Below are 26,652 nucleotides of genomic sequence, written 5' to 3'. Positions count from 1 at the left end.
GTTTCTAAAGCCCAGAGCCATTTGTGTAGAATGACTTAGATTTACAGTTTAATATCTAAAATGGAATTGTAAGTATAACTTTGGAGATTTGTAATGCATGCAGTGATTTGTACTGTTGTTACATAGTTTCAGTTTCCTCACTTCTGAAGACAAGTGGAACTATTCCATAATGTCTTAAATTCATTAGTTAGGAAATCAATAAAAAAAAAAAAATTAAAGTATGTGTCATTAGAATGGACCTCTGGTGGACTAGCTGATCTTCAAGGGTGTAGCTAACTATTTTTTTCCCTTTAGGAATTGACTATGAACGACAAATAATGTTAAGAATTGTTTGAAAACTCTGCAAACAACTTTGAAGTTGACTGTAATATAAGAAAAATGAAATCAAGTGCTGAAAATCAAAACTAAGTTGCTAAAGCAAGTTGAACATCATTCATTAGTAAATTACTAGCCCAACATTATGTGCTAAAGTAATAAAAGACTTGGCTTATGTTTTTCTGTATTGGTAGAACATGAGAGAGTCATCGCAAAATATATTCCATGGTACCTATAATCTGTAATACTCTCAAATGTACCCACAAAAGATGAGCATACTTTCCAGTAACCAGGAATATTGTCAACCTTTTTTCATTCCTATGATTATTATGACTTTGCTAAAGCTAATGTAATTTTCTTTTTTAGCAGGTTTGTTGTGTATACATTTACCTAATTTAAGATTGATGCTTCACAATAGATTTAGATGCATAAGGCTAAATTATGCAAACAGATTAGTATGGCAATAACAGTTTATTGATGCACAAAGTCAATTTCTAGAGGCCAGTGACAGAACCCCATGGAAAACTCCTCAGGGTGGCCTGCAGTTTATAAATTATACTGTTACATTTCAGTTCAGCTTTCAAATAAGTATTTGCATTAGTTAGTTAAAAGATAGCTTAAAGAATCCAAAGACTCACAGCTCACAATGTAGTAGTCCTTAACAGATGCTTGAGCCAAAGGCAGAATGTTGTTGGATAAGAACACCATTTTTGTTCTGCCCACTAATATTTATACTTCACTCTTTAACACAAACCTACATTGTCACTACTAACTAGGGTTACCACCTGTCCCACTTTGCGAGGGACAGTCCCTCTTTGGGCGGTTGTGTCCTGACCAAAAATATTAAAAATGGTAAATGTCCTGAGATTTTAGGACATAATTATGTCCCATATTTTATGTAATAGTTGCATAAAATAGTTATTTCTGTATCTAAAATACCTAAATGTTACAAGAAACAGAATAAGCAACTAAACTGCTACAAGAATAAGCTTGCATTTAGGCAAACAAGTAAAGTTCTATCCTTTGTACTGACCGTGGGTATGTGTTGGCCTGTAAAATCTGATGTGTGTCCCAAAAATGTCCCACTTTGGCCATTTGAAAAGGTGGCAACCCTACTACTAACAACCCAGTCTTTTCTTTCCTCACTGCTCATTCTCTTTGTTCTTGTATTTCATTATGAGACAGTCTTTAGTCATTCTATCAGCACGTCACTAAGTTTCTTAAACTTAAAATGCAGCTCTCTTTCAAACTAAGCCACCCCCCAAAACTATCAACAACATTGTCTAAAAATACATCTCAGTCGTAAAAAAATGCATATCCAAACTTTATTAGTACAAAAGTATTTTGTAATACTACAACATTCTTCAAAGCAATGTCTCACAAAATTATGATTTTAGATGATTAAACTTACAGTTTAATAGTTTTTTACTATACTATCGACTCTAAAGGATGTTTAGAAGCCTGCCCTGCACTCCAATGACATTTTGTTAGCTCCTGTAATATAAAAATGAATAACCATGAGCAGGGAGAACATCAGAACATTTACATGTTACCCCATTCCATAAGGGACAATGGTGCTACTCCAGGGGCGAGTTTGCAGTTTCCTATTCATTCATACAGATTATGTTTGAACAGTGTAAGAGAAGTACTTTGTGTTATGCAGAGAGGAAGGCAATTCCACAAAATTGGAATTATCTGTGATGTATATTTTTTGGCATTTAGTTTAAATCTATGATTTTGACATTTGCTATTTGTATGGGAAAGGCCCGTTTGGAAGATTATGGTGCCCTCCGGAAAGTTAGTACCATCATCAAACTTGGTGAGCCATAACCCTTAACATTGACTTTGACATCTGAGGAATCAATGCCAAAGAGGAGTGGCCCAAAGACAGGGCCCTGTGAGCCTGTCGGACACCACTGCTGACAGGTCTTTTGGAGGAGATGGAGCTGCCCATCCTAATTTCTTAAGTTTTATTTGTGAGTTAATTTGCTATCCATCGAGTTACAGGGATTTGATCTTTACCTGGGAGAGTTTACTAACAATACCTGACTGTAGAATGTCACCAAATATCGTAGTAAGGGCTAGCTATGTGAGATATAATGAGTTTCTCTCACCTCATTGCTCAGTAACTTTCTCAAAGAAGTCAGCCAGGTTGAGTATGCAGTATCTGCCTTTGACAAAACTTTATTGGCTGGGGTCAAAGGTTTGTAGGTTTCCTCTGTCCTTGTTTATTAATTCTAAAATGATTTTTTTCTATAGTCTTACAGATGAATCTCATCAGATTTATGGGACTAAAATTACCTGGGTCAGTTGATGCCCCACCCTTAACGCCACTGTTGCTGCCTGCCATTCATCCAGCCCATAGCTTGCTTGGAGACTAATACTGAATAATCTCTGTAGGGTATTGACAGGTCCTGTTTGAAGCGAACCAGTGTGCATCCTGGTATGTTCTCTGGTCTTATAGAGGAGCGTTCTTGCCCTTGGATAGTGCCTTGAGTTCTTGTTCTTCAGAGACTGGGGATGGTGTATATGTGGGTATGTGATGTGGGAATTTTGCAGAGGAAAAGGAGGAGAAGTTGTGGCTAAATGTATCTGCTAGTAGACTGTCTCTGTTCTCTGGGGCTGAGTAGGTGGTATCTTTTATTATTAGTTCTGTGCAGTGCTGGGCATTAGTTTTGAAATTTCTAAAATAGTTAATGAATGCTTTATGGTTATCTTTAGCCTGGGTAGCTATTTTACCTCATTTCTGGCTTTGCTTAATTTGATCAGGGACTGGAGTTCCTTGCAAAGTTTATCAAGAGCATTTTTGGCATGCTGGGATTTACATTTATATTTTACAGACAATGAGTTTTTCTCCTGTTATAGAGCCTATTTATAGTTGTATTCCATCTCAGGGGTTTATTTTTAAAACTCACATTTTATTTACTTCAGAGGGGGACTGTTGCCTCTATTCAGCTTTTTATGAGCAAGAATTTGACAGTAAAGGATTCAGCATACACAATGGGGTAGTCAGATTGGGAGGGGATATTAAATTTAGCTAGGCCATCACTAAGTTTAAGTAAATTAGCCTTGGAACAATCTTTGAATACAAAGTTATTGGAAGGTGCTTTGATTTAATTTGTACTGTGACTGTGACTAAATTATGGTCCATTTTAACTAGGGAGGCACTTACACAGAACACAACTGTCCCATATTGGTAAGGACCAAGTCCAGGATTTTGCTGCCCCAGTTTACATAAGGGTACATACATAAGGGTTGTTGAAGTCCCATAGGAGAATTAATTTTTGGCTTGATGCAGAGGGACATGATACTCGTCAGGTAGGAGGTATGGGACAGAAGTGGTATAGAATGGGTCCTATAGTTGGCTATGATGTAGTGCAGAGTATTAATATTGGTGAGGTGGACATGGAGTAGTTCTAGGTCATCATCCTGTATAATGATTCTGGAAGTGGCACTTTATTTAATGAATATAGAGACACCTCAACCTTTACTGCCCTTGTCTAATGTGGTTCCCCTGAATGTATGTAAAACATTGAATGCATGCACTGATGGACTGCTCTGTATGGACTTGAACCTGAATCAGGTCTCTTTGACAATGCATATAACAATGTTTCCAGTGTAAAATATGCCTGTAGGGAGTAGAGTTTTCTGTTTAGGCTCCTAGCATTGAGTAATAAAACCTTTATGGTATCCAGATTCTGTTTTGCTATGTTGGATAGTTTTGGAGATTGACATTGCCTAAAAAAGGCAGGTGAATTAGGAGACATGCAATCAAAAACCTGATCCACTCCTCAGAAGCCATCTCTCATTATATTACTCAGCAAAAGGACTTACGATGTGTCTGTTACAATTAAAGTCAATAATAAATGGGCACAACCAGAAGACTGGCTAGTTGTTGAAACATTTGACATCATAACCATAACTGCAACATGGCTTAATCATTAAGATAGCCCTCGGCCTTCACCTTTGATAACTAAAAATTTCCATTTTGACACTAGTATAAATATAAAAATAGGTGGTTATATTAAAAAAAAATTAACTTAATCTATTAGCAGGGAAGATCCTTGGTCTGATGATGCTCCAAAATGGCTGAGTGCTTATCAACACATGCCAAACCACATCTATTTACATATGGGTGTAGTTGAGATACCACCCTCAATGAGGGTTGGCATTAATTAAGAAGATTATTAACAGAATATTCCCATCCAGTCCTCAAAACAATAAAATGATTTTGGCTGATTTCAACTGGAATACATCTGGTATAGCAATCACCTGCATTGTTTTTTTTTTAGCAAACTTGGACCATTTGTAAACAAATGTAGACCTACTAGACAACACAGTCAAGGCTCCAGGTACACTGCCATACATCATTTATGTATAATATTATAAGTGCACCAAACAACGTAACCAATTACTGTGCTATAGTGCCCAGCTCATCATTTAATCAAATACCTTATTGTCCCAACTTTTCAGTGGAAGATACTTTCCAGAGATTATGGAAGCTACACTATTAACTCTCTTAAACAGAATATGTCATACTCATCTGTATAATAACAGTGCACCGATTACTATTTTTACCCAATATCTATCTATAGTGAAGGATTTAAATACATTTTATAAATACACAAAGAAGATTAAGTCATCAGAGGTGTCCTGGGTTCACCATCAAATTAAATGTTCTGCTTTGGAAAATATAGAAATCGTGGCAAGACTAAAAAATCAGTCCCCATGATTATATTCTTGACTGGAACCATCAACACTTAACAAAGCAGTATAGTATAGCAAATGGCTTAGCAAAATGCTTCTTCCTGAGGGAAAACAAATCGTCATGCCTCTGTCCAAGGCTATTTTGGAAAACCATAAAAGATTTAGCAGGCCATGTAGCTTGCTCTAACAATTAATTTAATTTCCTAACCAGCATCATCTCTAGCAATAAGTTCAGACATCCTTATCACAAAAGGGTCCTCTGCAACAATCATTTTGGCCTAGCAGTTAGCCCCCTCTGTAAGCCTTCAAAATCTGTCATCTTTGGGACCTTCCTCTACCATATTCCACACATTGCATCTCAATGAGGTTTACTATCGATATTTTAGTTTAGAGAAATTCACTCTAAATCTGGTGGGGGAAGAACATATTCAGGCAAGAGGACAGACTGAAATAATAAAATATACACTCAGCCTTTAAAATACTGTCAGCCCATCTTATTTACAAACTATTAGCTTATATCCTCAACCTCTCTCTCACAGCATGAAATGTCTCATCACTGTATAAATAGGCCTATTTAATGGCAACTTTTTTAACCTCAAAACCCCTCTGGACTTTAGACTAATTTCAAGTCTGTTACTCATTGCCAAGATATTTGAAAACAAATTTACAAACAATTCCTAAAACATATTAGCAACTCTAGACATAACAAATGCTGAACATTAGGTCAAATTTGGTTTTAGTATGCTAACTGCTATCTACAAAGTCACAGATATTATGCTCAACAACACTAACATTTTTTATTTTTATTTTTACAGGATGATTGTTTATAGATATGACTCAAGACTTTGGTTCTGTCAGCCTCGCTGTTTTTCATAATAAAGCTAAAACACAGAACTTTTTGTCATGGGATAGTTTCATGTTTTCTCAAGTATATGAGTAAATGAACCGTTCAAGTTATCACTGACACTGTATGAGAGATAGATGATGTTAAAAGTGATTTTTCTCAAGAGTCTATCTTGGGGCTATACTCGTTTCTCTTTTCCTTAGTAACCTAAATGTTGATCTCCCAAAACTAGATGCAGCAATGTATGTAGATAATACATAATTCTGACAAAACAACTGTCTTTTTACATTGAAAGCTATAAACAGACTTCAGCTCTTCATGGAACTAAGTAACACAAAATAAGTTTATAGTTAACTGTTACAAAACTACAGTCTTGCTTGCAGTGACATCACACAAATGATCTAATTCACTTCCAGTAATATTTTGAGATGAATTACAAACGTTTAGTTACACAAATACTTCTTAGACCTTCTTATGGAATGATTTCTACCATTCTAACCATACAAGGTATATCATGGGATGGTTGACTCATTGCTCCTGAATGCACATTGACTTCCATGTCCTGTTTATTACACTTGCTTAAGGAGTTTGCCATTATACTACATCAAACTAGAACTTATGCTGCTCTCCTTTCCTTGAGATTTCTCTAGATTCCTCTCTGTTCCTCATCTCTCATTACACACTGGCAAAGATCTCAGTGAGCAAGGCCCTAAAATGTGAAATGTCATTCCCTATTTGTTTAGTGTTTTTCACCACTAAGCTGTCCCACTGCAAGCAAAACAATTCCTGACAGATAAAATATAATGTTCCTATCCCAGAAGCAGGGGAGCCCGCAGGATTTTTTGCAGGGGGGTGCAAACCCAGAGCCCCCCCCACTCCCCCCGACGCAGTCATTCCAGTGTCCCATTACTTGTCTGTTTCTCCCCATTTACCATAAACACAAATGTGCATACTGCTTTATGCTTTACTTCTACAATGATTATTTGGATTTCATTTAAAACTTTTATTTTAAATTTTATGGCACAAACACTGATATACGTCTGCTAAACAAAGCAAAACAGTCTCACAATGAAAACAGACTTAGCATTGAAACTTCTCTGCCCTTGAAACTCACATTCATTGAAACAACATTGAAACCCACATTCAAAGAAAATGCATCTGGTCAGTGGTGGATAAAGTTTACCTTTGGGCTGTTTTCAAATCATAGGCCCTTTACTCATATATTTAGGACCATGCAAGCATACATGTGTTCTTTTATTCACCAAATTATATTCCTTGTATACTACAGCACACTTGGAGCATGTTGTAACTTTTTCCAGTAAGCAATGAAACAAAATATATGAATCAATAATGGCAAAACTGCCCAATTCAGAATATTTCCATCAAAGTCTACTCAAACTTCTGTCATTACAATCCACCAATAGCAGTAAATATGCACAATCTCTGCAGAAGTAAAAGTCATCTAAATAATTCCACATTAAAGAGTTCTGTAATTAATGAAGAGGTTGCTGTTAGCAAACAACTTTGTATTTCATTGTTTCATCTACAAAGTGCCTGTTGCCCTTGAAGAATAAATTGCCTATGGTGCATTACAAAAGTTATACGTTGGTAATATTGCAAAAGGGAATGGATGGCAAACTGATAACGGGGTCACAGTTACTAGGTATCCCCTCCAAAGGAGGGCATTCTCAGGTCTGCAGCATCCACCTCTTTTAAAGTACAACACAGTACAGAATCAGCAATTCATCTACTCTGGGATTAGAGTTTCCGTCATAAGCAAGTATAACACCTGTTGTGGTACAAACAGTACAAACAGGCTTAACATAAGCAGCACTAAACTTCTCTTCCCCTGAAGCTCTCAGCTCCTTGTAAAATCCACTTGACATGCAACTATATCCCCCAGCTTTGCAGTACAGGAAATCTGGAAAAAGCCAACATTTATTGTGGGGGGGGGGGTTCCCAAATCCAGGGACACGTTTTAAGCATTGCTTGTATAATCTTAGAAAGTTGCTAGAATAAAATGTTTTGTGTTACCATGCGTTTCCTGATAGATGGGAAGACTGAAACTTAAATGTCTATCATTGCTGACTGAATTCAGTTCTCACTGATTTGCCAGAAAACCACAGATTTTAAGAGGAACAGACCAAGAGTATGAGCCAAACATTCCAGACATTCTGTAAAAATCTGGACACTTGAGAGCTATGGACTCAGCTCCTTGAATCACAAGTGGTGGTATGGGTAGAGACTTCAGGTTCTTGTTTCTTGTACCTAAGGTAGAGGGTTTGAGTCTGAGTAACACTAACCACCATGTATAGGTAACTGGGGCATTTTACATACACACACACACACACACACACACACACACACACACACACACACACACCAGCAAAAGCATTGATTGGCTACACACATCTAGTGCACACACACACACACACACACACACACACACACACACACACACACACACACACACACACACACACACACACACACACACACACACACACACACACACACACACACACACACACACACACACACACACACACACACACCAGCAAAAGCATTGATTGGCTACACACATCTAGTGCACACACACACACACACACACACACACACACACACACACACACACACACACACACACACACACACACACAGACCTGGCAGTAAAAGCACTGACTGACTATATAGACACACCTGGCAACAAAAGCATTGACTGACTACACACACACAAACACCTGGCAGCAAAAGCATTGATTGACTACACACACACACACACACCTGGCAGCAAAAGCATTGATTGACTACACACACACACCTGGCAGCAAAAGCATTGATTGACTGAAGCAAACGTACACTTACTCTCCAACTCCTGGACACACTTACTTAAGTGATCAAAGCAAAACTCAGATTCACTCAGAACAGGTGAAGCAGCAAAATGTGAAGACTTATTCTCCACAAAGCAAACTAAAATGTGAACACCAAACATCATGTGTTGTATTTCAAGTTGAGCATGGACGACAATGCATACACAGACATGATGCATTAGGGGACCAGGACCTTTCTTAAAGAAGAATGTCAACGTATTTTTTTTTTTTTAAATTGAAAAAGAAAATGAATCTCCTGGCCAGCTGGTTCCATTGCACCTGTCTGCGGGCACCCTTGCCCTGAAGAATTACATAAAGCAAGTTAGTCTCTAAGGCAATTAATATCGACTTTTTATTGTCACTGTTACCGCTTCTGCTGTTTGATCATTGGTGTTGTTGCGTATTTGTTTGCTGCTAGCAGTTACTGATTGCTGTACTGTTACGACATTTGAAGCTACTGCCCTACAGAACTACAGCAGATATTATTGGATTACACTACATGATATTGTTTTGCTGCTCATGTTGATTGCGCTGTTGCTTTGTAATGATTTGACTTACAGTTACTGCACCTGCAGTACTGAATTAGAGTATCCATTGTGATTGCTGTACAGTTACTGCAACGTGAGCCATTTTGTTAGACTGTCTCTTGCTCATTACTTCCACTAGTTATGTAGAGACTAAGTTTAACCTATTATTTCAGCTAATGAGATGCACTTAGCTGTATTTTAGATCTTTGATGTTGTTGCATTACTGCTTGTACTGATTGCTCTCATGTTACAGAAGCCAAATCTGTTGCTCGGTGTTAGTGCAGTTGAAGCTATTGGATTAGACAGTTGTATTTAAATTTGCCACTTGTTACTGCTGCCATTATTGTTGCTACCTGTTGGTGCTATGTTTATATTCTCTGCACTTCTGAATACTTCCACAATTACTTCCAGTGCTGAGTCTACTAGCCATTATATCAAGTCACAGCTCATATTTACGTATACCTCATTCATATCTCATCTGGTGCAATCCTTTGTATCCTTCCATCTTGCACCACAAGTAGATTATTAAGCTGTCATGTTTTCAACTCCCCTTTAACTGCACTGGTCATTATGGAATTTCAGTCAGCTCTTGCCCCTTCATTATCCAGCTTGATAACATAAAAAATGACGGAAAACCTGAAGAAGAACACATCTTGCATCCAGGAAGAAAGAGGTCATTGTATCCCTCTACTCTTTCCTCATTAGGCCAATCATCGAGTACAATGCCCCATTTGGCATGTACCTCACTAGACACCTACAACAACTGGAGAGGCCACAAAAGTACCTCACAAAGAGGATCCTATGCCTTAAACACTTGTCCTATATGGACAGACTAAAAAAACTCCAACTATTCTCTGTCTCATATCGCCTACTTAGAGGCAATCTCTGCTTGACTTCAAAGCCATGTCTGACCCAGCTCTGTTAGAAATGCTACATCTAAAGAAATCCCAATCCCTCCACACCACATGCTCCAGAGACCTCAACCTCATTACCACAATTAACAGAACATGCTGGAGGGACAGGTTCATAACCCAGAGACTGCCCATGCTATGGAACAGACTTCCCATACATGTCAAGCAGAGCACCACGCTGATCCTCTTCAAGAGAAATCTTGATGAGTGGATGGGAAACAGAAAGGTTGGGTGGCACTATGCCAGGGTAATCCTATAGCTAGGCTTGTAAAGGTCCCAGGGCCATTAGCCTAGTACACACCTATGAACCTATGAACCTATGAACACTCCATGTGAGAGGCAAGACACCCCCATCCTCCAAACTTATATATACCAACTCCAAGATTGCCATACCTCAGATGAAAGGAAATGTTCTGAGAAATGGCATCCCGAACTTGGTATATAGAAGTCCGATCTTTGAGCCATTCATTTTCTGCAATTCAGAACACATTCTATCAGGTCCCAGCATTTCAAGTGGTTACCATAGAAACTGCTTTATGATTATCAAAAACATTTACTGGTATCTCACTATGACTGAATATGTGAGATGTATAGTTATTTATCAGATTTGGGGGCTATTGTTTTACTTCCTATCTGGCTTTGGTTGATTTGATCTGGGTCCAGAGGAGCCTGTTAGTTTGCATCTTGAGATTTACATTTATTTGTATGCGCCATGAGTATTTTTATTCTATTGCAGAGCAGGTTTGTATTGTGCTTCCAACCCTCAGGTTTGTTTTTGAATTTCATGTTGTATTTACTTCAGAGGGGGACGGATGCATTTATGCATCTATCAACATGTGCATTGAATTTGGCAATAAAAGATTGTAAATTAAAATATCCGTATTTCTTACTCTACTAACTCACAATTTCTCTAAAATGGGTTATACTACTTTAACAACTGAGTTAATGACAGCAGTCTCAAACTAAACATGAAAAATGTAATATAGTTCATTTGGGAAAACAAAACATTTTCATATCATACAATATAGGAAAAATACACCAACATTAGGGATACTATTGTCAAGGATCTATACACTGTTATTGATAATTCATTATGTTTTAACAATCATGTTTCCAAATCAGTTTGGAATATTTCTGTCTGGATCAATTGGTTTCCAGAAGTATCTCCTCTAGATTTATAGAATATGTATTTATTATTTATGTAAATTGATCTTTTTTTTCTAATCAGACCCACTATTAAATACAATGCTACATTTGGCATGCATTTGATGAAACATCACTCAACTAGAAAGTCCTCACAAATTAAAAAGATCAATGGGCTCAAATCCTTAGTTATTAGGGTGGACAGGCAACCGTCCCCATGTTTTTGGTATCTCATGGGCTCTTCTTTAGTGATCTGTGCCTAGTCTCTCATGCCATGAATGATCCAACACTTGGCCATCCTATGTACTTCCAGAACAACTGAACTTCTAGAATAACTTCCTACTCACAGGAGATCTCTGCCTAACATACAAAGTTATGTCAAACCCAGAGCTGTTGGACATACTCCACTTAAAGAAATCCCAATCCCTCCGAGCTACACGCTCTAGGGACCTAAACCTTGTCACCACAATAAACAGAACATGCTGAAGGGATAGATTTCTGTCCCAGAGACTTTCCATACTCTGGAACAGACTACATATCTATGTCAAACAGAGCTCCTCATTAGCACTCTTCAAGTAAAATCTTGATGATTGGATGGGAAATAGGAAATTGACCCCAGGGATCACTTCTGTGGCTCTGCTCGACAGGGGCTCAGGAAAATAATTTTCTTGGGTGGCAAAAGCCAGGGTACCTTTTTGGCTAGGCTTATATAGGCCCTACAGCTAATAGCCTAGTACCTACCTATGAACCTATGAACCTATGAACAAATGGGTCCTAAAATATCCAGTTAAAGGATCTAAAATTCCTCTCATGTAAATAAAGATGCTATTGTGGTAGATTCATATCACAACATATTCCACACCTATAAAATAAGCTTTGTGTACATGTCAATCAGATTACCACCCTTGCTGCCTTCAAAGTAAACCTATCTATTGGACAAGCATCCTCAGATTATTACAACCCATCTTGAGTTACCCTATTGCTGGCTGGAAGGAACTTATGATTATGGCTCATTGGGTAGGCTTCAGATGGTTTGTAGACTGATTGCCTAATAACTCACCTCAGAAGCAATGAATCAGTTTAAAACTTTGCAGTGGATGTCTGGTTGTGGAAAATGTAATTTTCTCCTCTGTGAATAAAGTATTTTTTTATTTTTATATCTATCTATCTGTCTATCTATCTATCTATCTATCTATCTATCTATCTATCTATCTATATATCTATCTATCCATCTATCTGTCAATACAGATTCACTTCAAGTAATCCAAGTACCCTTATTTGACTCACTAGTTTCTAAATACAAATATCAAAAATGTGTGAGTTGAAAACCATAAAAATCACAAAAACAATTTTTTGCAGGGAGGCCTCACATACCCCCTATATTTTATATATATATATATATATATATATATATATATATATATATATATATATGGTTCCCCTTCAGAAGCCTGAATGATCATAAGCTCGAAATTCATAAGCCTGAAACCAAAAGCCTGAAAACTCAAAAGCCTGAAAACTCAAAAGCCTGAAACTCAAAAGTCTGAAAACACAAATAATGCTAATATGCCAGTACAAAGACACTACTATCTACCCACTTACCTTAACCCAAACCCTAACCCTAAGGTCTGTCACTATCGCACACTCACCTAACCCGCGCCCTAACCCTAACTCACTTAAACCGCCCCTAACCCTAAAGTCTGTCACTATCGCACACATGCCTAACCTGCGCCCTAACCCTAACTCACTTTACCCACCCCTAACCCTAACATAAAAACAATCGCACACTTACCTGAACCCAACTCGTATCCTTACACCACAGGGCTAAGAATAGCAAAGCCACATTAAAGTTAGTATGTGTATTTTGTGTTTTCAGGCTTTTGAGTTTCAGGCTTTTGAGTTTTCAGGCTTTTGGTCTCAGGCTTATGAATTTCGAGCTTATGAACATTCAGGCTTCTGAAGGGGAACCATGTATATATATATATATACATATACATATATATATATATATATACATATATATATATATATATACATATATATATATATATATATATATATATATATATATATATATATATATGTATATATGGTTTACCATCAAAACTGCGACTGAAAGTTTGATGAACATGGGATGTTGAAATTTAGTTGCCTGAATCCATGTTGACAAAACTTCAGTTGTGTGAGTCCTGGTTCAGCAAATGCACTGTGCATTTGCACATATGTGGCTGACAATATGACAAGAGACTGCAGTACAGTACAGAGCAGGAAATTTGCCCTTTTCCCCACTGTAGTGCAATCTCATTGTTAGAATATGTAATATACAGGGGGTGTTTGGGGTACAAGGGGGCTTGTCTCCCAGCATAATACTTACGTCATGTGATGTGCAGTCTCTGACTGCAGTCTATGGATGTCCAGAAAGGACAAACGTGCATCAATATTTCAGGTACGAATTTATTTTGAATGTTGACTTATTTGATAGTGAACCAGTACAAATATATATATATATATATATATATATATATATATATATATATATATATATATATATATATATATCTAAAAACTCCAGAGCTTTATCATATTGGAGAAAAGGGCTCTCTGCTGGATAGCACCATGCAACACATTGTGGTGAACCTCACTGCAATATTAAGTTTCCAAATGAAGACAATTCAGTGAAATAGAGGGATAACGCTTTAAGTATGTCCCAGATAAAACTGGATTGATTAGCAGTTTGGAAGGCTGACAGAAGGATGGGTGTTACCATCCAAGGAAGAATGGGTGATAGCATGACCATCTCTTGTGATGATACATGGTGGAAACAAGGGACACTGGGCAATGGTAGGCATAGTATTGGTGGTGGTAAATGGATATGGCTGAGGAGCTGAGGAGGTGGAGTGATATATCACAAATTCCTCTACTGCACACTCACCTATGGATGTTACCACTAGTTCCTCCATGGGGGGGGTGATGTGTAGGGAATAATAGAAACACTCCTTGTGTAATAAAAAATGCACCGTCAAACAGAAACTTAATAAAAACAAACAAAAAAAAAATACTGCCACAGTCAGAAAACACCAAATCCAAATTAGCGTACAATCTTCTTTAATCAACGCTTTCATCAACAGGACTTCATCAGAAATACAAAAATATTACACACAACTCACTTTAGATACCCAAGACATAATTAGAGCACAATTAAAACATCCAATTAAACTAACTGAATATTATGTAATTAAAAACAGCACAATTAAAAATCAACTATAATCACCTTTTAACATAAACTCTACGGTTCTTTAAAAAACATTTGATGTTGATAACATCGCTCAGACCTGGTGTTTTGTCAGCCCTTAACTTAATTTGCCAATTGGTCTCCTTTTGTTCCAAATAATTTTTAAAATTGCCCCCTCTTAAAGTCAATTTACCCTTTTCTAAAACAGAAAATAAAACCTTATTGAAACCAATACATTTTATACTATGTATGTAAAGGGCATTCTTACTATCCCTTCTTTTTATACTATTTATGTGTTCTCTAATCCTAACATATAAGCATCTGGTAGTCATTGTGTCACTCCTTGTGTAATGATGATGGCTGAGTATCCCAGGACATCCTTAAGCTTCATGACTGGCCCTAGCTAGTTTCAGAAGTAGTCTGGGTGGATAAGGATAACTAGAAGACTTGGTATGGACATGGGGCCCTGGCTATGAGTGCTGCTGGAAGATGCAGAGACCAAAGAAAATGATTTCAAACTAAAGTTACTCTTCCATCAATGCTGCAATAACCTCTAACTAGGTAGATATACAGGTCAGACTTTTATATTACTGAAAATCTTTAAAACTGAAGCTGCAAAGGATTGCAAAAGGAAAACTTTTTGCCATAACCCCCCCCCCCCAAACCATGGTAGTGGCTTGGAAATAATTTTTTAAAGTAAGGTGCATGGTTAAGTGTACATTTACTATTAGGGTTAAAGTTAGCACACATTACTGAGGTGGTGCAGGGTGTCTCCTCATCCTTCAAGTTTGGAAAACATGATAATCCTAATCCTAACACTAAACCTTTCAATGTCCCTAACCCTATTCCTTACCTTAAGAAAACTTTTTGCAAACACATACACACGCTAAAGCTATTCTCTTACCTGACCCTTACTCTAACTCTAACCTGCAAACACTCACACATGTGGATGCACAACTAAGAACAACCAGCTTACTTTTTATGAAAACACTATCATTCAGAGCAATGGACATTCAGTGAATGGGACACAAGGACAAAAACCCTGCCATTAACATGCTAGAACAAACATACATTCAAATAACTGTTCATATATATATATATATATATATATATATATATATATATATATATATATATATATATATATATATATATATATGTGTCTGTATATATTCATTTCAATGTTACATGTATATGGATAGAGTCAATTGAGTCATTTATTACTACTGTCCCTCCAAAAATTTGCTCATAGGTTCAGAGGCATTTACTAGAATAACAATCAGGTATATATAAAAAATAAATAGGACATGCTGGAGGGACAGATTCATTTCCCAGAGGCTCCCCTCACTCTGGAATAGAATCCCAATTCATGTTAGACATAAACCCTCGCTGACCCTCTTCAAGCGAAATTTGGACACGTGGATGGGAAATCGCAAATTCACCCCTGGGATCTCTCCTGTGTCCCTGCTAGACAGAGGCACAGGAAACTAATCTTAAAAGGGTACCTTCTGTGACCTACTTTACAGAGGCACAGTAGGCTAATCTAATAGGGAGGCGGAAGACAAATACACTCTGGCTAGGCTTATAAATGCCCTAGGGCAGATAGCCTAGTATCTACCTATGAACCTATGAACTTATATATGTAAGCTAGGGCAAGACTTATAGACTAACTCTGTCCATTAGAGACATATCTCTTAGACATGGGGGTGGCATTCCAATTTCCTATTCACTGCTGCAGGTTACTCTTGAATAGGATTAGGGAACAACTCTGCTTTACATAGATAGGAAGCTTGTGCCAATGAAGGGAAATCCTCTGAGTCACATACCTGTCCCTCCAACATGTCCTATATCATAAGCAAGGTTCAAGTTCCTAGATTGCATAGTTCTGATGCTATTGGCTTTGTGGACATGCAAAAGGTCCATCAGAGCAGGATCCACCAATGCTTTGTATACCAGGCATAGATAGTCTTACAACAGTGTGTTGGAAACCAAGTATAGAGATAGGGCTTTGAAGTGATTTGCACAGGACATGCTGTTTACATCCTGTATTCCTCTTGTGAGGAATCCCTGTACATGTTTCATTTGCTGCATTTGTTTAGTTAGGTCTGATGAGGGCTGAATACAGAGGAACAATGATTTCCTTTGACCTGGATGATGCCATACACTTGCTTATAAAATGAACAACATAGAATGATTTTCTTAGTATCTTAGGCATGTTAGTTGAAAGACAGGTTACTTTTTACATACATCCCCAAATCCCTGACCAATGGTTCCACTTTTAGGGGTGTGTTATCAATGAGGCAGTTTCCTAGGGTGACCAACTTCCCAAAGGATACTGTTATGCATTTTTTGGCATTTAGTTTTATGCCATGGCTTTGACACCATTCATTTGTATGTGTTACACCTTCCTGTAGAAGGTTTGTCTCTTGGCAGGATTCTATGACTGCTCCTAGTTTGCAGCCATCTGCAAACTTGGTCAGCCAGAAACCCTTGACATTGGCTTTGACTTCTGAGAAGTAAATTCCTAAAAAGAGCAGGCTTATCATAGACCTCAGGATACACTACTAGAGAACAGCCTCTTTGTTGAGATGGTCTCCCCCATTCTAATTTCTTCAGTCTTATCTGAGAGCTAATCGACTATCCAGTTTGTAGCATAAGGGTTTATGACTGATTCCATGAGTTTCCTTAAAATGCCTGAGTGGAGTATTGTATCAGATGTCTTAGGCAAGTCAGGTAGGTAGTATGTCTAAAACCAAATCCCAGCTCCTGAGTAAGAGCACAGTAGTATGCACCATTTTGCCGTCATACATTGCCTTGTTGAATTTTTCAAAGAAGTCCACCAGGTTGAGTAGGCACATACCTCTCAACTGTACAGATTTTCATAGAATGTCCAGATTTTTGCCTCATATAATTCGTCCATTTTTCACAAAATTGTTGATTTCTGGCAAATTAGCAGCAAATCATTAAGGATTGAAGTTAGAAAATGATAACAGACATTTGAGTTACAGACTTCATACCCTTCAGAAAATTAATGCTAATGCAAAACCTGTTATTCTATCAACTTTATATATTTCTAAGAGCAATATTTAAAAGTTGTCCCTAATTATGGGCCTTTGTCCCACTTTTATTTATGACTTTGTCCAGATTTCTTGCTGTAAGCGGTTGAGAGGTATGAGTAAGCATTATGTGTCTTTGATAAATCCAAACTGGGTTGGATTCAGTATCTGAAAGTTTCCCATACCATTATTAATCATATCCATAATTCATTCTATGGCTTTGCATATGACACTAGTCAAGCTTATGATTCTGTAGGTCCCAGGGTGCATTCATGGAACCTCCCTTGTGCAGATGGATGACTGTTGTAGTTCTCCATTCATGTGGCAAAAAGCCTGTCTGGAGGTTATGATTAAATAGCCAGTAAAGATGTCCTGATGGATCATTTTCAGGCTATTTTGAAGGCATCCTGAGCTATTATCTAAGCCCATCGATGTGGTGTTCTTTTCCTTAGAGAGCATGTGTAGGAACTGCTCACTAGTGGCAAGTGTGTATGTATGGGGGAGTATGTTTGATGATATTACTTGGGGGTGACTGAGGGTGAGGGGGGTAAAACTGGAGGTTTATCAGCCAGCATTTTTGCTATATCTTCCACCTCCATGTATGTGGCTCCAGATACAATCAGCTCTGATCATTGCTGTGTGCAGCATTTGGAGTTTTGGTCATAGCTAAAGAAAGCCTTGTGGCTTTTCTTGGCCTGTGAAACCATCTTTAATTCAGAATTGGCTTTGGAGGACTTAATTTGCCCTCTTTTTTATTTGTTTTACCTGATGATAGGGTTTTATCCAGCTGAGCATTGCACTTCTTAATTTTAACTCTGTTTTTTTTCCCATTTGTTGTACAACTTGTTTATAATAGGATTCAACCAGAGTGGTTGATTTTTCAGTTTATTCTGAGATTGTTTTTGGTATTTACATCTGTCTCAATGCACCTATTAAAATGATTATACAGGGTTTCTCTGTACAAGTCTGCATAGGCAGCTGTGTTCTCTGGATTTGGAGGTGAAATTATGTCAAGTAATCACTTAATAATAGGTAGTTTGTCTTAGTATAGTTCCTAACTGTTGCAGGATTTGCTGGGGTCACAGCACTGATTTTATTTTGAAGGACATAGCTTCATGGTCTGACCTTAACAGGGAGGACATTACACTGGAGAAAGGGATGTAGTATTCACTTATATTTGTGAGCACCAGGTCCAGTATGTTTGCACCTCTAGTGGGTGTACGAGCTATCTCGTCTATGGTGTATGTGTTTACAAAGTCCAGGAATCTATGGGCCTGCAAGTCTGGGCTTGTGTAGGATTCTCAGTTTATAGAGAGTTAGTTAAAGTTTCCTATGAATTTGGTATTGGGATTAATGGCAAGTGTCATTATTAGGTCTAAGTATGAGCTATGGGTTTTGTGGGTCATAGAGGGCAATCTATAGCTTGCAAGTATATGATGTGTTTCTCCACCTATGGTAATTTGGACACGGAGAAGCTCAGGTGCATCATCCTGTTTGACCACCTTTGAGGTATGTTTCTTTGTTATGTAGATCAAGATACTCCACCTTTAGCCCTTGCTTATGCAGTAGCTGGTGTAAATGTGTGAAAGGCATTGCATCCCTGCACTGCCAGGGTGTTCTCCATGGCTTTAAACTATGTCTCACTAACTGCCAGATGTCTGCATTCATAAAGGTGAGGAGAGCTTGGAGGGAGTGGACTTTCTTGTTTAGGACCCTGGCACTGAGCAGTGACACCTTTAAATTCTCTTGTGTTGATTTTGTTATGTTGGAAGGTTTGCCATTTTGGCATTATCTAAAAAGACAGTGCCTTTTTATTACTATAGCAGGTCATGGGTGAAATGGATCACTCGGTCTGCTCACCTATGTCATTTAATTAAATAATAATAAAAATTATTTATTTTTAAGTAGCTGAGAAAAACATTACCTATGTGTCTCAACACAGAGACTTCTCTTTCCTGATACATTGCATCTTTCTCTGACTTTTTAAATCAGTCGTTCTTTCTCAGAACATTTGTATGCAGTTACTTCTTCATCTGTCTGGTTTTTTTTCTTGCTACCATTATATATGCTGACAATGCCACTGCCACCATGTATCAGACTACATTAATACCCACAAACTTACTACCTACCTATACACCATTAAACATTCACATCACATCACACCCATGCCATCACCCAACTCAGATGCATCAGAAATATCAGGGTCCCAATATCTCATTATCTCAAATTTTGGTAGAAAACCCCAATCATACCCCAAAAATGCACTTTTCAAAAACACTACTCAAATTCAGTCCCAGTGTCTTTATACATCCGTTTAGAGGCAACACTGAGCCCAGTCCAGGACTACTTAACTCAACTCAAAACAACAAACAACATCATATTACTTGCTCTCTCTTTAATACCCACAGCATCAAGACCAGAATCAATCAAACCAATGCCTTTTTCATGCATAATCTTGACATTATAGCTATTACAGAAGCATGGCTGAAACCTGATGCTCCTAGTCTTCACTATCTTATAGCACATTATTCATACCTACAAGATTACAGACCAGGCAAAAAACCTGGATGAGAGAAGCATTGCTTCTCTTCAAAAACAACTCTAACCCTACCATCATTGCACAAACTAACAGTAACTCAGAATCTGATACTAACTGGATCCTTTTAAAATATACAACAACCAACCAAAACCCCCTTGTTATACCAGTACATACCTGCCTCCACCAGCCTCACTAGCAAAATTCAATATCCTCATCCAACAAATATAGGCCAAAAACTGTAAACTAATCATTTTTGGACACTTCATCCTTAATTACTTAGGACCAAAAGCCACTGATTTATCAGAATTCCTGGCCAGCTTAAGTCTTACCCAAATCAGCTCTCCAAACCCTCAATCCAATAGGCATTCCTTACTAGAAGTTGTAATGCCTAATAATTCTACAATGATATCTAACCTCAACATACAAGCAATCTCCTTCTGTGATCATTGAGCCATAACTTTCTCAGTACATAATCTAACATTAAAATATAAAACAAAACAAATCACCTTCAGACTCAAAACCATCCCAAATATCACTATTCTTTCACACCCTTGAATGGTCACATTTACTTGCCATTAAAAAAAATTCAAGTAACCAGCTAACAACATTATCAATACCCTACTGCATTTACAAAACAAATTATTTCCCTTGGTACAAAAGTTACTTCAACCTCATAAGCACGACTAGGTATTTAATGAACTCAAACACCTCCTCAAAGTATGTGATGAAGCATGTCACAATTGGAAATGCAACATCTCCACAAATTCTTGTGTCAAATACACCTCATTATGCAACCGAGCCCAAAAATCCATCCTCAGACAGAAAAACAGCCTCTACCAAAACAAAAAAAATCTCACTTTTAGCCAAACCCAAAAGATTCTGGAGAGAAACTAACCTGTTGACTTGTCAAAAAAGTCAACACTTCCACTCCCCTGAACCCCTCTAAAACCATCACAAACAAATTTTCAAGTGCTGATTGACTTCAACAACTTGCAACACATAGTCAACAACAACACAAGCCAACAAGCCCCACATGGACCTTCTCTACCTTTACATTCCACTATTCCACTCCAAAAAGATTACAAGCAAAGAAGTAGAAACACAAATGGACCAAATAGAAATAGATAGTCCCCCAGGCTCAGATAATCTAGCCTCTTGGTTAATTCACCTTAGAAAGGTTTTCCACTTCTGCCATCTCACTCACATATACCACCTCTGCTTAACTAATAAGAATATGTCTCAGATATGAAAACAGCAACAGTAATTTCTATTCCAAAACTACCCAAGCCAACTACTACTTTGAAATGCTGTCCTACCAGAAAAAAACATCCCATGTTAAGCACTAGCAAAAGACTACATTCGCTAATAAAATCATCAAAGGCCAACTTCGAGAGAAAAATCGCTAAGGACACTAAAGATAATCACAAGGCCTTCTTCAGTTATGTTAGAAACCTGGGCGAAAACCCTCAGATATGTGCAGAGTTAGCTCATAACGGCAAAAAATACACTGAACCCACAGATATTGCCAACATACTGGCAGACAGGTTCAGTGCAAATTTCTCCCCTCCCTCTCCCCCAAAAGATGAAATAAATATCTCAGCTGAATGCAACCTCCCTGAAATCTCAGATGTCCAGGTGAGAGCTGCCCTCAGCAAAGCTAAAAATACAGCATCCATGGGACCTGACGGTGTCCCAGGCTGCGTGCTACGTGAACTCCTAGAGGAGCTAAACCCATACATAAGAACGCTGTTTAATCTTAGCCTTGCTACAGGATACGTCCCTGAACACTGGCGTACAGCTACAGTGGTCCCACTCCACAAAGATGGCACCTCTACAGACCCTGGAAACTACCGCCCCATAAGATTGACCAGCCTGGTCTGCAAAGCTATGGAAAGGATCATTATGGAACTCATAAACAACGACATTGGGGACCTACAGACAATTGACCCTACCCAGTTCAGCTTTTTAAAAGGCAGATCCTGTCTTTTAAACCTGGTGGACTTTTTTGAAACAGTCACTAGAGCCATCGATGAAGGCAAAGCAGTTCATGCAGCCTACCTGGATATGGTAAAAGCCTTCGACACAATACCCCACTCAGGCATCATCGACAAGCTCAACAGCTTAAATGTAAACCCGTTTGTCACAAGATGGGTTGCAAACTGGCTAAAGGACAGAACCCACAAAGTCAGAATAGCTGGAGCTATGTCAGACTCTAAGCCAGTCACAAGTGGAGTCCCACAGGGCTCTGTCTTGGGACCCCTCTTGTTCGGCATTTATTTCTCAGATGTGCAGGCAAACATAGGGGGGTTGTGGCTGACAAAGTTCACAGATGACTGCAAACTAGGCACCATAGTCGACACACCAGCTGACACATGCATCCTCCAGAAGGGCCTCACAGAAACAGACAACTGGTGCCAGAGTCATGGCCTTAAACTAAATGCCAAAAAATGTATAGTCATCCCCTTTGGAAAAAACAAAGTACACACAAATTACCACATAGGTGGTAATCCATTAAGTACGGAAAAAGTAATCAGAGACCTGGGGACCCAAATTGACAGTGACCTCTCATTTGACACCCACGTCGCCAAAGTGGTTAGAAAGACCTTCTACCTTGAACACCTTATCATGAAGGGATTCACATCCAGATCAAAGGATGTCATTGTACCCTTATATTCCTCTCTTATCAGGCCTATGATTGAGTACAATGCCCCATTTGGTATGTACCTCACCCGGCACCTGCAGCAGCTGGAGAAACCCCAAAAGTACCTTACCAAGAGTATCAAGGGTCTCCAGCATATGTCATATGCTGCCAGACTAAAAAAAGCTCCAGCTCTATTCAGTAGCATACCGCCTGCTCAGAGGTGATCTGTGCCTTACGTACAAGGCCATGTCCAATTCAGAATTAATGGACATGCTCCACCTCAAAAAATCCAAATCCATCAGAGCCACAAGAGCTAAAGATCTAAACCTCAGCACAAATATGAATAGGACATGCTGGAGGGACAGATTCATAACCCAGAGGCTTCCCGCACTCCGGAACAGGATACCTGTCCATGTTAGGCAGAGCCCCTCACTGACTCTCTTCAAGAGAAATCTGGACGAATGGATGGGTGATCGTAGGTTTACTCCGGGGGTCATCTCTGTGTCATTGCTAGATAGAGGCACAGTAAACTAAATTTAATTTAAATTGTACACTTTTATATCATTACATGGGGTGGGGAAAGCCACATACACTTTGGCTAGGCTTATAAATGCCCTAGGGCAGATAGCCTAGTACTATACTATGAAACTATGAAACTATGAAACAACAAAATTACTGCTTATTTACATCAATAGTATCTTATATCCAGGAACCATCATGAATTCTGCTCTGGAAGCAGCACCATAACAGCTCTCTGCTCTCTCAGAGTTGACATCCTTTCTGATATAGACAAAGGCAGCCTAATAAGGGGCTATCTTTATTGACCTCATGATAGCCTGGTTGTGTAAACCTTGGCTTGAGATGATTTCACTGTTGAAGTGACATCCCGATCCCATGTGCAAAATGGGAAAAAGGGATTGAGGATGGATGAATAGCCTTTGAACTAATTAATCATAATGAACTATCTGACATATTAACGGAAATAGATATTAGTGATGATGCAAAACATTGGTTTGTAGGTGTCCTCACCAATAGATCCTTCCAGGTGAAAGCAGCCACAACCATGTCTGAAACAGCTCATTTTATGAAAGAAATCACCTAGGGCTCCACTTTAGCCTCTCTGCTATTTCCCAAATTTATCCACAAACTCCCATCTAATTACCATCAGATACCTCTAATTGTTTTTTATGCAGATGACATGGTCATCTACAGGTTAAACAAATCCCACTTAACTATACAATAAATCAGATTCACAATGACCTACAAACCCTCAACCAGTGGCTAATAGGTCAGAATCTTAAAGTAAATGTCTCAAAAACAAAAGCAATGCTATTTGGAACCAACCAAAAAGTTGGCAAAATACCCAGCTTCCTTAATATTAAAGATGTTAATACTACTACTATAGAAACTACCACATCTGTTAAATACCTTGGAATCTGGCTAGATATATATCTTAACTTAGAACTACACATTCAAAACAAATGCAAAAAGATCAACACAATACTCCTTATTTTAAGCAAGCCTGTTTATGCCTATAAAAACTGCTCAAGTTTCAAAAACCGTTTATGTTCTAAAGAAACAAGGCAAGCATCACAGAAGATGATTAACAAACAGGGTACTTTTCCCTGTCACAATTGTTGCTGTTGTATGATTATATGTACTAATAATACATTTCAACATCCAGGTATGGGCAAAGAATATGTATTTAATTGTTCAGCAACATGTACAGCTCATATTATTTATCTTGCAACCTGCAAACAGTGCAGTGCTTTTTATGTAGGTAAATCACGAAAGAAATTAGAGCGTATAATAGAGCATAGCTCTGATATCTGTAGGAAGAGCAATGCTCTTGCTAAGTGCCATTCTGAGTGTGGTAATGATCATTGTTTTATATTTAGGGTCATTGAGACATTAAATAACAACCCAAGATGGGGAGATATTGATAATGAATTAGAGCTATGTCAGTATAGATGGATTATTTATCTTCATGCAGATAGGGTTCCAGGTATTAATGCTAGTGTTAGCTAAAAAAACAGTGTTAAAGCATTTAACAGGCTTGCTTAAAATAAGTGTGTAATGATGTGTTGTTGATTGATGCTTCTGATTGGTAGTTCTTAATTATTTAATTGGCTGCAGTACTATTTAAATGAATGTTTTATGTAAGATGATTCAAGCACTGAGGGATGATCTACGGATCTGAAAGCTTTGCAATAAAAATTGCAGATTTTAGGGCATTTGCAGAGTTTGTTTGTTCTTCTGAGATTGAAAGATACCCATGAGACTATATCCATGATGTATGTCTCAAGAGAAAGGGTTTTGTGAATTAAGGATCCTAGTAGGAGTTTGGCTTTCAAATGTATGGGGAGCCATTTAGCTTTGGCAAGAGTTAGGCAGTGTTCTTCTGGTCTTGGTAGTTTACTGATACTCTGCTGCACCATAGTGCAGATCCATTCGTTGTGTAGCTTTCAATCTTAACCCACCATACTAACTGCAAAAACTAAACTTCATTGCACTCATCATACATTCTTCACCCTAGCACATACACTTTGGGACTCGATTCCACTCTTAGTCAGAAATGTCCAAATGTACTCAGAATTCAGACAACAACTCAAGGAAAAATCTCTTCATACAAAGTGCAGCTGAACTCACACAGGTCGTGTTACATGAACTCCACGGTTCTTTCACACCCCTTTATCCCTATTCCCTGTTTCCTTAATTTATCTTGTCATCCCTTCACTTTCTACCTCTCATTCATCCTACCTCCCCCTTCTCTTTTCAGCTCTCACATTTCTTTAATTTCTACTCCTCCTCCCTCTGCATGCCTCTCTCTCCATTTCTCTGTCTTCTCCTGATGGCATCCTTTCCTGCAACTACTTTCACTTGCCTCTTTCAATGTCTTCATACCTCTCCATATAATGATATTGTACTATCCCTATAGCATAAGCCATCTCAGTCATTATGACTATGTTGGTCCAGTGGTGCAGCATTTTGCATTGTCACCTCACAGCAAGAGGATCGCTGGTTTGATTCTTGCCTGGAGTGCATTCTGTGTTGAGTCACCATGTCCTCACTGCATTTGTGTGGGTTTCCTCCATGTGCTCTGGTTTCCTCACATGTTACAAAGACATGTGTCACCTCTGACATCCGCTGAAAATTGGCTTGTTCCAAGTCAGACTTTCTCGGTGAACAAATGTTAAATAATTATTCAAAAAGCTCTGCTAAGCATCATTCCATGTTTTGACTTTGCAATTTCCTTTTTGAGCTAAATGTTGTAGCATATGTTTGCATCTGCACATATGTTTATATTGTATAGCATATTCTTGTATCTGTAAATATGTTTGTTCATTTCTTATATGATCCTATTCACCCGGGCTGTGTCCGTAAATGGTCCACTGAGATCAGTGCACTACCCTAGTAAGCAAATATAAACCACTCATGCAATCAATAAACAAATTTCTAAATTAACATTTGTCTTTTCTATATGAGGACCTATACAAAGGTTCTTTCTCTGAATGACACTGAGTTGTCATTGCTTGTTGAAGAAAAGCTCCTGTCATACAGAAATGCTATCTGTTGCCACAGAACATTACAGGAAACTTATAATTTCACATAACTTTTCACAAATATGTACAATTTCTGTTTAAATAAACCTAAAAATAATATGCCTTATAAAAACACTGAAACTATTTACTCAGCATTCTTGGCTTACCTGAGGCACCAACAATTTAAAATGCATGAGACATATGTGGAGAATAGGTAATTATCCGTCAGTTTTTTCACTGTAGTTTCATTTTCGAGAAATCTGCATATTCATGTGATGGAACTCCTTTGTTTCCTGAAATATTTTCATCATGTGCAGGTGGTGAC

Source organism: Protopterus annectens, chromosome 2.part2 (assembly GCF_019279795.1).
Source record: "Protopterus annectens isolate FY-2018-M chromosome 2.part2, PAN1.0, whole genome shotgun sequence".
Classification (NCBI taxonomy): Eukaryota; Metazoa; Chordata; order Ceratodontiformes; family Protopteridae; genus Protopterus; species Protopterus annectens.
The sequence above is the reverse complement of the archived record's forward strand: the minus strand, read 5'-3'. Positions refer to the sequence as shown.